This window comes from Triticum aestivum, chromosome 2D, assembly GCF_018294505.1.
Source record: "Triticum aestivum cultivar Chinese Spring chromosome 2D, IWGSC CS RefSeq v2.1, whole genome shotgun sequence".
NCBI classification, from domain to species: domain Eukaryota; kingdom Viridiplantae; phylum Streptophyta; class Magnoliopsida; order Poales; family Poaceae; genus Triticum; species Triticum aestivum.
Window position 1 is genome coordinate 568,765,890 of NC_057799.1, and position 12,200 is coordinate 568,778,089.

At 45.2% G+C, this 12,200-nt stretch overlaps 1 pseudogene; it reads right to left on the reverse strand.

Moving 5' to 3' along the window:
- Positions 1-612: 612 nt before the first annotated feature.
- On the reverse strand, positions 613-2,146 carry LOC123055937 (BTB/POZ and MATH domain-containing protein 2-like; annotated as a pseudogene).
- Positions 2,147-12,200: the final 10,054 nt, after the last annotated feature.

Genomic DNA, 12,200 nt, shown 5'->3' on the forward strand with positions numbered 1-12,200 from the left:
CTATCTTGTTTAGCATAGGTTGTTGGTGCACTTAGTTGAGCCTAGCATATTTAGGATTTGTGCTTGAAAGGTATCCGTTTAGTTTAATTCCGCATTAGGATAAAGCCAAATCCGTAACAGTTTTAAAACGCCTATTCACCCCCCCCCTCTAGTCGTCATCTAGATCCTTTCACCTTCATTGTGTTTATTGGTGTGATATTTTGTTGTTGTTGTACATTCCCTTACAATTGGCACTTGCATGCTTCTTTGATGGCCACATCTTGCATGGCTTGGTTGGTGTTGTTCGTAGCAAGACAAGTTGATTGTTCAGTATAATACTGCCCCCATCCCATAATATAAGAGCGTTTTTCACACTAGTGTTAAAAACGCTTTTATGTTATGGGATAGAGAGAGTAGCATTTATATGCCCGTGCCAAAATGCTAACCAACATCTTTGAGAGATCGAAATCGTTGACAAGACAAAACTACTTCTCTTCTTGAAGCACCAAACATATTTTTTCCAAGCAAGGCACTCGTTAGAGAAGTAATACATCAAGTTACTAATTATGCGACTAAATTACGAATATGAAATGTAGACTTCATTGCTGATCGAGCCTACTAAGTAAAACTAACTTACATCTTGATATATCTTACTGTTTGCACTAAACTACCAATATGAACTGACGACTTTGATTTGCCGAGCCTACTTGCCTTCTCCAACATTTCAACTAAAACCAAAGGAGATGTTGCTTTGAGCTCAACATACTCTTGACTTGCTATCACATCATCGAGTTCCGTTGCATCCAAAGAGGCAATGAACTGAATGCAAGCATCATTCAACCTGTTGCAGTGATGTTGATCAGCCAAGGCCAGCGTGGTCACCACGGTCTTTGCATCAATGTTCTTGCAGAGGATGCTTTCACATATGAGCTTGAGCCCGGCGTTCCTAAACCGATGCGTCGCAACTTCGACACTATTACTATTCTCATGTACTGGAGGCTGTGGAAGGAGAGGAACTCCAGGATTTTTGACCAGGTGGCAAGCAGCGCCGACATGGTGCTGGATTTGGTCTGTGAAGATATTGCGGTTTGGCGTGTGGCCGGTTGTATTGTTGAGCTCGGAGCCTAATCTGAGAACTTTGGATGTACCTCTGTGTTTTCTCTTGTATAGCTGTATTTGGCTGCTTTAGACGGTTTTCAGCTCTAGTACGCCTAGACTGCTAACCAGACTGTACCTCCCTTCTTTCTATCTAATAAAGTTCGGCCATCGGCCCTTCGACACATATGAGCTTGAGCCTCTCCATGGCGTACCGATCCGCCGCGACAAGCAAATGCATAACAATCTATTTGTAGTCATCGCGGCCAGGATCAACCATGGCGGGTAGCGAATCGGTGTAGATAAAATGGAGCAGGGCCTCGAAGACGGCCGGCTGCATGTCGGTGACGGTAATACGACCAGTGTCTTTTTCTCCTCTCATGGCGCCATACAGCTCCGCTTTGAAGACCGGCGACCGCATCGCGAGCACGAGCTTGTGGGCGGGAAAAGCCTCCCCCTGGACCTCGAGAACCACGTCGGCGCCTTCTTTCCCCTGCAGGAGCCTCCCGAGATGCGCCCCGATGTCGGACGGCGGCACCTCGGCGCCGGCGAACTGTTTCATGTCATCGACGAATGGTCTCGCATCCTTGAGAATGCTGACGACGCACTCGATGGTGAGGCGGTCGTCGCGAAGGTAAGGGGACGCCTCTAGCTCGCTCCACTCCATGAACCGGCAGAAGCCGGTGGAGAAACTCTTGCCGCCGGGATCGAACTCGTGTATCTTGGCCATCGTGTGCGGCGGCGAGCGCCCGGTGACGTCCACCAGGCTGAGCCGAAAGGTTGCCCTCACCTTGGCGTCCCCGTTCTTGCTCCGTAGCAGGAGGAGCACCGCCGCGTGGTCTTTGAGAAGCTCGCGGTGGAACTGGATCTGCCAGTCGTGGCCTCCGACGGCGAACTCGGCCGACGACACGCTCCCGCGTTCTCCCAGCCGCTCCCGGATCAGGCTGTAGCCCGAGATTTCAAACACGTGAGTGCCCTCGTGGGATCCCCGCGCCGTCTTCAAGTCCACGCGCAAGCGCTGCACCGTGCTGGCGGCGCCGGCGCGGCGGGTGGACGACGTGGTGCTCCCCATCGATCGCTTGTGGTGCTCACGGGGTTGGGTTTGTTCTGGAGGGGTCGAGGGCCTTTTTGTAGGAAGGCAACGGGGCCGCCGGCCGGGTTGGACTCCGATCGCACTTCACCATATCCTTCCTGAAACTGGTATCTTTCCATTTTTGGTGCGCGGATCAGATCAGAAATCGCAAAGTCCTCGACCGTGTCCTGAATTTCCTGATGAACATCGTTCGTTTTGGCAAGTCTACCTGGCTAGCTGTTTTTTTTCATGATAAAACATGTCTCATTTATATCATAAAAATTAAAGTACAAATCAAGTAAAAATGAATATGGTAAAATTGAAAAGATAACAGAATATCTTTGAGCTTGACATCAACGTCCGTCATCTGTCTCAGGCACCACCATAGCAACCACCAAAAAAAATAACGGATCCCCTTCTCACCTAAGCTTGACGCGGCTCCATCGCTGATATGCAGCTTTATAAACCTCCAAGGTGCCCCATCAAAAGTGAAGTCATTGTCGTTGAACGAATCAGACCGGGGCAACGCTCTGACACGTCATCGAATTCCAAATCTGACACCCCACCACCACTATGACGTCAAAGGAGGAAACCATACCTGCCATCCATCAACCACGAACCCAGCACACATTCCGTCTTTCAGATGTCGTCGATGCAGATAACTCCTGGACTACCTCCCAAGCTCGCATCGGCGTTGGAGCAAACATGGTCGCAACGGCGGAGCCCGAGGACACAAGCACTAGTAGAAAAATAGGCTTCCATACGCCCCCATTAGTCCCCAAAATAATCGAACCGCGACAAAAGGGGTCTTTAGTCGCGGTTCGGGAGGAGACCCGCGACCAACTATCTGGGCCCAGCGCGCTCGGTCGACAGCTGGCGGACGGGAGGGGGGGCCAACCGGGACTAAAGGTCCCCGAATGCCTTTAGTCGCGGTTGGCCAGGCCAACCGGGACTAAAGGCCCATCCAGCTGGCGGACGGGAGGGGCTTTAGTCCCGGTTGGCTTGGCCAACCGCGACTAAAGGTCCCCGAAGGCCTTTAGTCGCGGTTGGCCAGGCCAACCGGGACTAAAGGCCCATCCCTATATATAGGACTCAGCTCACTTCACTTCACTCAGCTCACTTCACAATTTTCAGAAGGGGGTGGTGGGTTTGCTTTTGGTTCCTCCTATGCACACAAGGTGTTCGATGAAATGCCCGAGAGCCTGAAACAAACATGATATGAAGTGTCCGAGCCACACTTGAGCTTTCTCATTTATTTTTCCTCCGCGATCGCGGTTAGCAACTTGAACCTTTCATGTGTCATTGATAAAATATGCATGTGTGTAGTTCATTGTTTAATTTGTATTATTTCTAGCTAGTTAGTTTAACAAATGCATGATGGTTAATTATATACTTTATATAATAATAATGCAGATGAATCGGTAATGGATGTACGGTCCCCGAGTCTCCGGCGAGTTCACTACGGGTTTGAAAGATTTCCTCGTAGTGGCAAATGCGAACAAGCAGCAAGGTTTTATTATCTGTCCATGTGCTGTCTGTAAGAATCAGAAGGGTTACTCCTCCTCAAGAGACGTTCACATGCACCTGCTTCGGCACGGTTTCATGCGAAGCTATAATTGTTGGACCAAGCATGGAGAAAGAGGGGTTAGAATGGAAGAAGATGAAGAAGGGGATGATATCGATGACAACTATCATGATCATTTCGGTGATACTTTCATGGAGGATGATGCTGAAGGTGGGGAAGGGTTAGGTGAAGGTGAAGAAGAGGCACATGATGAGCCCGCTGATGATCTTGGTCGGACCATTGCTGATGCACGGAGACGCTGCGAAACTGACAAGGATAGGGAGAATTTGGATCGCATGTTAGAGGATCACAAAAAGTCGTTGTATCCAGGATGCGATAATAGTCTGAAAAAGCTGGGCTGCACACTGGATTTGCTAAAATGGAAGGCACAGGAAGGTGTAGGTGACTCATCATTTGAAAATTTGCTGAAAATGTTGAAGAATATGTTTCCGAAGAATAACGAGTTGCCCGCCAGTACGTACGAAGCAAAGAAGGTTGTCTGCCCTCTAGGTTTAGAGGTTCTGAAGATACATGCATGCATTAACGACTGCATCCTCTACCGCGGTGAATACGAGAATTTGAATGAATGCCCTGTATGCACTGCATTGCGTTATAAGATCAGAGGCGATGACCCTGGTGACGATGTTGAGGGCGAGAAACCCAGGAAGAGGGTCCCGCCAAGGTGATGTGGTATGCTCCTATAATACCACGGTTGAAACGTCTGTTCATGAACAAAAAGCATGCCAAGTCGTTGCGATGGCACAAAGAGGACCGTAAGTCCGACGGGGAGTTGAGACACACCGCTGATGGAACGCAATGGAGAAAGATCGACAGAGTGTTCAAAGATTTTGCAGCTGGCGCAAGGAACATAAGATTTGGTCTAAGTACTGATGGCATGAATCCTTTTGGCGAGCAGAGCTCCAGCCATAGCACCTGGCCCGTGACTCTATGCATCTACAACCTTCCTCCTTGGTTGTGCATGAAGCGGAAGTTCATTATGATGCCAGTGCTCATCCAAGGTCCAAAGCAACCCGGGAACGACATCGATGTGTACCTAAGGCCATTAGTTGATGAACTTTTACAGTTGTGGGCCAGACCTGGTGTACGTGTCTGGGATGAGCACAAAGGAGAGAAATTTGACCTACGAGCGTTGCTTTTTGTAACCATCAACGATTGGCCTGCTCTCAGTAACCTTTCGGGACAAACAAATAAGGGATACAATGCATGCACGCACTGCTTACATGAGACTGAAAGTGTACGTTTGGTTAATTGTAAGAAGAACGTGTACCTGGGTCATCGTCGATTTCTTCCCCGAAATCATAACGTAAGAAAGAAAGGCAAGCATTTCAACGGCAAGGCAGATCACCGGCCGAAGCCTGCGGAACGTACTGGTGCTGAGATATTTGATATGGTCAAGGATTTGAAAGTCATCTTTGGAAAGGGTCCTGGCGGAAAATCAGTTCCGCGGGGAGTTGACGGGCACGCACCCATGTGGAAGAAGAAATCTATATTTTGGGAGCTACAATATTGGAAAATCCTAGATGTCCGCTCTGCAATCGACGTGATGCATGTTACGAAGAATATTTGCGTGAACCTGCTAAGCTTCTTGGGCGTGTGGATTTTAAAATGAATTAGTTTTATTTTTCTGATTTTTTTGATATATTATTTGTATTTTCAAGATTTTAAAATGAATTAGTTTTATTTTTCTGATTTTTTTGATATATAATTGTATTTTTAAGATTTTAAAATGAATTAGTTTTATTTTTTTGATTTTTTTGATATATTATTTGTATTTTCAAGATTTTAAAATGAATTAGTTTTATTTTTCTGATTTTTTTGATATATTATTTGTATTTTCAATATTTTAAAATGAATTAGTTTTATTTTTCTGATTTTTTTGATATATAATTGTATTTTTAAGATTTTAAAATGAATTAGTTTTATTTTTGTGATTTTTTTGATATATTATTTGTATTTTCAAGATTTTAAAATGAATTAGTTTTATTTTTCTGATTTTTTTGATATATTATTTGTATTTTCAAGATTTTAAAATGAATTAGTTTTATTTTTCTGATTTTTTTGATATATAATTGTATTTTTAAGATTTTAAAATGAATTAGTTTTATTTTTTTGATTTTTTTGATATATTATTTGTATTTTCAAGATTTTAAAATGAATTAGTTTTATTTTTCTGATTTTTTGATATATAATTGTATTTTTAAGATTTTAAAATGAATTAGTTTTATTTTTTTGATTTTTTTGATATATTATTTGTATTTTCAAGATTTTAAAATGAATTAGTTTTATTTTTCTGATTTTTTTGATATATAATTGTATTTTTAAGATTTTAAAATGAATTAGTTTTATTTTATATGAAAAAGGACCTTTAGTCGCGGTTGGGGAGGCGGACCGCGACTAAAGGGACCTTTAGTCGCGGTTGGTGTCCCCAACCGCGACTAAAGGCTCTTTCTGCGCGGGAACGAAAGCGGCGCCAAAACCCTTTAGTCCCGGTTGGGGAGGCGGACCGCGACTAAAGGTACCCTTTAGTCGCGGTTGGTGTCCGCCTCCCCAACCGGGACTAAAGCTTTTCCTATATAAGTGTGGCACTTAGGATTTTTCCACATTCTTCCCCGACGCTTCGACGCCGCCAGGCTGCTCCTCGTCGCTGTCGCCGTTGCCGCGCCCTGCCCCGTCGCCGCCCGCTCCTCCTCGCCGTCGCCAACGCCTCCCCGACCTCGCCGTCGTCAACGCCTCCCCGACCTCGCCCTGCCCCAGTGAGCGGCGACGCCCTGCCCCAGTGAGCTCCGCCGCCCTGCCCCGTCGCCGCCCGCTCCTCCTCGTCGTCGCCAACGCCCGCCGCTGCCCCTGCCGCCGCCGCCGCCTGCCTCCCGCCGCTGCCCCTGCCCCTGCCTCCCGCCGCCCGCCCGCCGCCGTCCTCCTCAAACAAAGAAAAGGAAGAACAAAAGGAAGAAGAAAAGGAAAAAGAAAAGAAAGTAAGAAAAGGAAAAAGAAAATAAGAAAAGGAAAAACAGAATAAGAAAAGGAAAAAAGAAAATAAGAAAAGGAAAAACAGAATAAGAAAAGGAAAAAGAAAAGGAAGAAGAAAAGGAAAAAGAAAATAAGAAAAGGAAAAAGAAAATAAGAAAAGGAAAAACAGAATAAGAAAAGGAAAAAGAAAAGGAAGAAGAAAAGGAAAAACAAAATAAGAAAAGAAAATAAGAAAAGGAAAAAGAAAATAAGAAAAGGAAAAAGAAAATAAGAAAAGGAAAAACAGAATAAGAAAAGGAAGAAGAAAAGGAAAAACAAAATAAGAAAAGGAAGAAGAAAAGGAAAAAGAAAAGGAAAAAGAAAATAAGAAAAAGAAAAAGAAAATAAGAAAAGGAAAAACGGAATAAGGAAAGGAAAAAGAAAATAAGAAAAGGAAGAAGAAAAGGAAGAAGAAAAGGAAAAAGAAAAGGAAGAAGAAAAGGAAGAAGAAAAGGAAGAAGAAAAGGAAGAAGAAGAGGAGGAAGAAAAGGAAGAAGAAAAGGAAGAAAAGGAAGAAGAAAAGGAACAAGAAAAGGAAGAAGAAAAGGAAGAAGAAAAGGAACAAGAAAAGGAAGAAGGAAGAAGAAAAGGAAGAAGAAAAGGAAAAAGAAAAGGAGGAAGAAAAGGAAGAAGAAAAGGAAGAAGAAAAGGAAGAATGAAGAAGAAAAGGAAGAAGAAAAGGAAAAAGAAAAGGAAGAAGAAAAGGAGGAAGAAAAGGAAGAAGAAAAGGAAGAAGAAAAGGAAGAAGAAAAGGAAAAAGAAAAGGAAGAAGAAGAAAAGGAAACCCTAAACCCTAAACAAAAACTTCTATGCAAATTAGTGCTCAATAATCTTATTTTTTAATTCCTCCTCCTCTATGTTCCCTTAATCTTATTTTTTAATTCCTTTATACTTAAAGAATTTTTACTACATGTAGGAGTGACATATGGCGGACGATAGAGCCGAGCCGCTTAGGGATCCGGAGGCTGAACGTTATTTAATGGGCATCATCAACAACGAGATTCCTTATGTGTCGGGCTCAGAATATGAGCAAGAAGAGGATGTAGTCTCTTCTTTTCTGAACCTTGACGGTGGAACAGACATTGTCGATGATCAAGAAGGTGAAGGAACAGACATTGTCGATGATCAAGAAGGTGAAGGAACGGACATTGTCGACGGAGGTCAACCGTCAACAAACGACGATCTCGAATTGCAAGTAGCAACCACCTCCGGCGAGGTATATATATACATTGAGCCTCTCGTGATACAAACTTACTGAAATGTGAATACATATGTATTAACGCGCGCGATCTCTTTCTTTTTTTAGCCCTCGGCCGGATCGAGTACGACAAAGCGTGGCAAATCCAAGGCGATGAAAACAGGAGAAACATATGCCATTGAGTTTGTCAGTGAAACCGGCAAGCCCCTACAGCACACCTCAAAGTTTATCAACCAATGCGGATTCGTTGTTAGAGACAACGTCCCGATCACCGTCCAGGAATGGAAGGAGCCAAAGAAGGCACGTCTTGGTTTCAGTTTTGCCGACAAGAGAACGAAAAAGGATTGCTGGAGAAAGCTTATGGAACATTTCATTCTACCTCCGAAATACAACAAAGTCGATGAATTCGGTAACGAGGTTCCGGGTGGACATGAGAGGAGGAGGCTAGTTAAAGAGTTCGCTCTTCAGAAGATGGGCGAAGCATTCCGGAACTTCAAGAAAAATTTAACCCGTGACTATGTCAACAAGGGCAAGACTCCGGATTTCAATGGACAACATGAGAAACTGAAAGATGATTGGCCAGAATTTGTGAGGCAAAAGCAATCGGAGCATTTCAAGGAAATATCTGAAAAAAATAAGGATAATGCGAGTAAGAAAAAGTTCCATCATATTATGGGGCCAGGAGGATACCGCCTTTCGGAGCCTAGGTGGCAGAAGATGGAGGAGGACCTGAGGGTGCGAGGAATCCCTCTAGGTACAGAGGGATGGGACCCAAGGGCCAAAAGCTGGTGGTACGGGCATGGGGGATCGCTAGACCCGGAGTCGGGGGTGTGTGTTCACCGGCAGAAAAAGTTTGCTCCCACCCAAGCCCTTATTGACGCAATGACCCAAGCTCAAGAGGGCTTGATCAAGTTCAACAGAGAGAAAGACGCACTGACAACAGCCCTCGGGAATGATGAACACGGAGGACGTGTACGAGGCAAAGGCAAAGTTCCGTGGAAAGTAGGGTTTTCCTAGGACAATGACCCGTACTGTTATAGAAGCCGTAAGAGAAAGACGGACCGGGATGCAGATCTTATGGCGAAGTTTGCATCGGAACTCCATGAGTTGAAGCAGACCGTGCATGAACTAGTAAAAGAAAAATTGGCTGCAGGGCCGCATGAAGATCATGAAGCGGATCGCGGAAGCCAGCAGCGGAGAAGCAGCGTGGCTTCCACGGATGCCCCGCCTGGTGCTAGTGCATCGATGATCGAAATTCGTGCACCGGAGCCTCACTACCCCGTGGATGATGTAAAGGAGATGAAAGAATGTGATCTGCATTATCCCGTGGGGAACGTTTCCACGAAGGTAGCTAGCGGCAGTGCTTTACCCTGTACACCTGGAGCACTCCACCACAACAACCCCATTGCATATGGCTATGCTCGTGTCACGGTGGAAGACATAGTCCAAGGGTTTGAGGACCTGGAGATTGACAAAGCTACACCCGAAGGGGAGAGAAGACTTGGAGATGTCAAGCGCCAGATCATTCTATGGAAAAAGAAGTACATAGTGTTTCCAGGCGAGGCGCCAAGGCTAGCAAGTCCACCCCCCTCCGATGGTGGTGGTGGTGGTGGTGGTGGCGGTGGTGGCGGTGGTGGCGGTGGTGGTTCACCTACACCTCCTTCACGCCATTCGACGCCGTCCCCCGATCCACAACCTCCGGCGGGTACGACGCCCCCCAATCCACCTCCGGCGAAGAAGCAGAAGCAGGCGGACAGCAAGGAAACCCGCTCCTGGACTATTAACCCGGACCCTTATGTACCTAAGACCACAAGGGTACCGGAGCCATCACTGAAGCCTCTCCTCCCAAGGCCTTGGGAACTTAGTGAAGCTGAAACCAAATTGGCCGCGTCTGCTGATTATGAGAAATGGAAGGCAGATATGAAGGCGATAAAAGAGCCTGAGCCCAAGCAAGTATTCACTGAGAAGCAAAAGAAGTGGGCTAAGGATTTTTTGACGACACCGTCCCAAGCCGAGCTGAATATGCCTGACGACTATGGACATGAACTTCGTAGGCAAGCAAAAATATTGAAGGAGGAGAAAGAAGAAAGTAAAAAAAGCGGGAAACAAGTTGACCAGCTCGGGATGCAGAAGAAACAATCGATCCCCCCGCTCATAGTGAAAGCCGGTCCGGAAGAGGACCCCGAGATCATAGCAGCTGCGGCAGCACTTGGATTGACTGTAGCGAGTGCCATGAAACAAGCGTCCGAGATGGGTTTGACTCTTCGTGCCTTCTTAGGCCTTGAGGATGCGCCAGTATGTGAGATAGCATTACAATATGTGCGGAATGGGCCTCTCGTCGAGCCTGCGCGGGAAAAGAGTCTACCACCACAAATGCGAAATCTGCTATGTTGGTACAAGCAATTCATAACATGGGCCGACAAAGAATATGTTTATGCGGATGTTACAGAGGAGCATCACACCAAACGGTACTCTGTACAAGTTCATATGAGTGAATTGTTCCAGCTGTTCAATCTGCGCGACCTCGACAAATCTATGCTGAGTTGCTACGTTCTGTAAGTGATTTATTTCTACCTCATCTCGTTCTTCATTGCCTGCATTTTATATATATATATATATATATATATATATATATATATATATATATATATATATATATATATTGTCCTAACTATATTGTTGCGTACGCTATTATGCAGATTGAAGATTTGGGAATGCAAAATAAGAAACATCCATGATGTTGGGTTCATTGACCCACATATCATTAATGGACATGTGTTACAAAATCACCCCGAAGACGTGGAGAAAGACTTGTACAAGTTTCTTAGAAAGCATCAACTCAAAAGTCATATTCTATTTCCTTACCATTTTGGGTGAGTGTTTCTCTCTTGTGCCCATTCTCTTTTGTTTACTCCATGCATGGTATGTCTAATCGATGAGTTATGCATGACTGTGCATGTAACGTGTCCGCAGGTTCCACTGGATTCTGCTAAATATTGAACTTCACACCTCCAGAGTTCTAATCATGGACTCTATGAATTCGGATCCAAAGCGTTGGGCCAACATGAGAAAAATGCTGCAAAAGTAATTATTTTCAATCATTTGAGCTCTATATCGATCGGTCTCTTTCGTTCATTTCCTAATATCAAGTAACTAATAACTCCCTTGTTCATTTAATTTTCTTTGCCCTGTAGGGTTTGGTGACGGTTCTCAGAAGAAATTGTCGGTGAATTCAAACATGAGCTAGATTTCAGAAGGTTAGTTAATGTGGATAAGCAGCCACCGGGGACCAATCCATGTGGATACTATGTTTGTGAGAACATCCGGAGACACACCTCTGAGCGGAAGGCATCGGATAGCGTGCGGAACGCGACGGATAACTTGCGGAGGAGGCTTAGTCCAGAAGCTCGCTTCCGACCAATTCAAGAAGAATTAGCAGGATTTTTCATGAGGGAAGTCATAAATCCTAAAGGAGCACACTATATCGAGGACGAAGAAATTTATATGCATACCCGAGATTGAAACTTGTTCGAAGTTGTATATGGTCATCCATCCTAATTGTGTATGGAAACTTGTTCGAAGTTGTATATGGTCACCCGAGATTGAATATATATTATATATTCCTCTTGAATTCTTCTTGTTTGAAATTTCATATGCATATATATAGTAGCGTAGAATATGTGTACTGAAACTTCATCAAAATTAAAATAAAATATAAAAGAAATAAAACACTACAAATTAAAAAGAAACCAGGTTTAGGGGGGCTAAAACCCTAAACCTGCGGAGGAGGCCTTTAGTCCCGGTTAGCCACGAGAACCGGGACTAAAGGTCCTCCGCCCCGACGGACCCCTGGCGGCCACGTGGACGGGCCTTTAGTCCCGGTCAGCCACGAGAACCGGGACTAAAGCCTTTAGTCGCGGTTCGTAAGAGGCGCGACTAAAGGGGGGGGGTCTTTAGTCGTGCATATTTAGTCCCGGTTGCACAGCCGGGACTAAAGGCTGTTGCGAACCGGGACTAAAGGGCTTTTTTCTACCAGTGAGGTCCACCACGAGGATGACGCAGCTGCCACACCATCCTCACTTGAACAGACTGATTTCCAAATCTATCCCCAACCATTGGACCGATTGCCTCGTTCGGGACATACCTAAAGCTTCTTTATTCAGCGCTGCCATCGCTGCCGCCGAAACGAACATATGAGGAGTGGAAAAACCTAAGCTATTAGGGCCTAACCTAAAGCTACACAATCCAGACGAGTAGATCCGGCG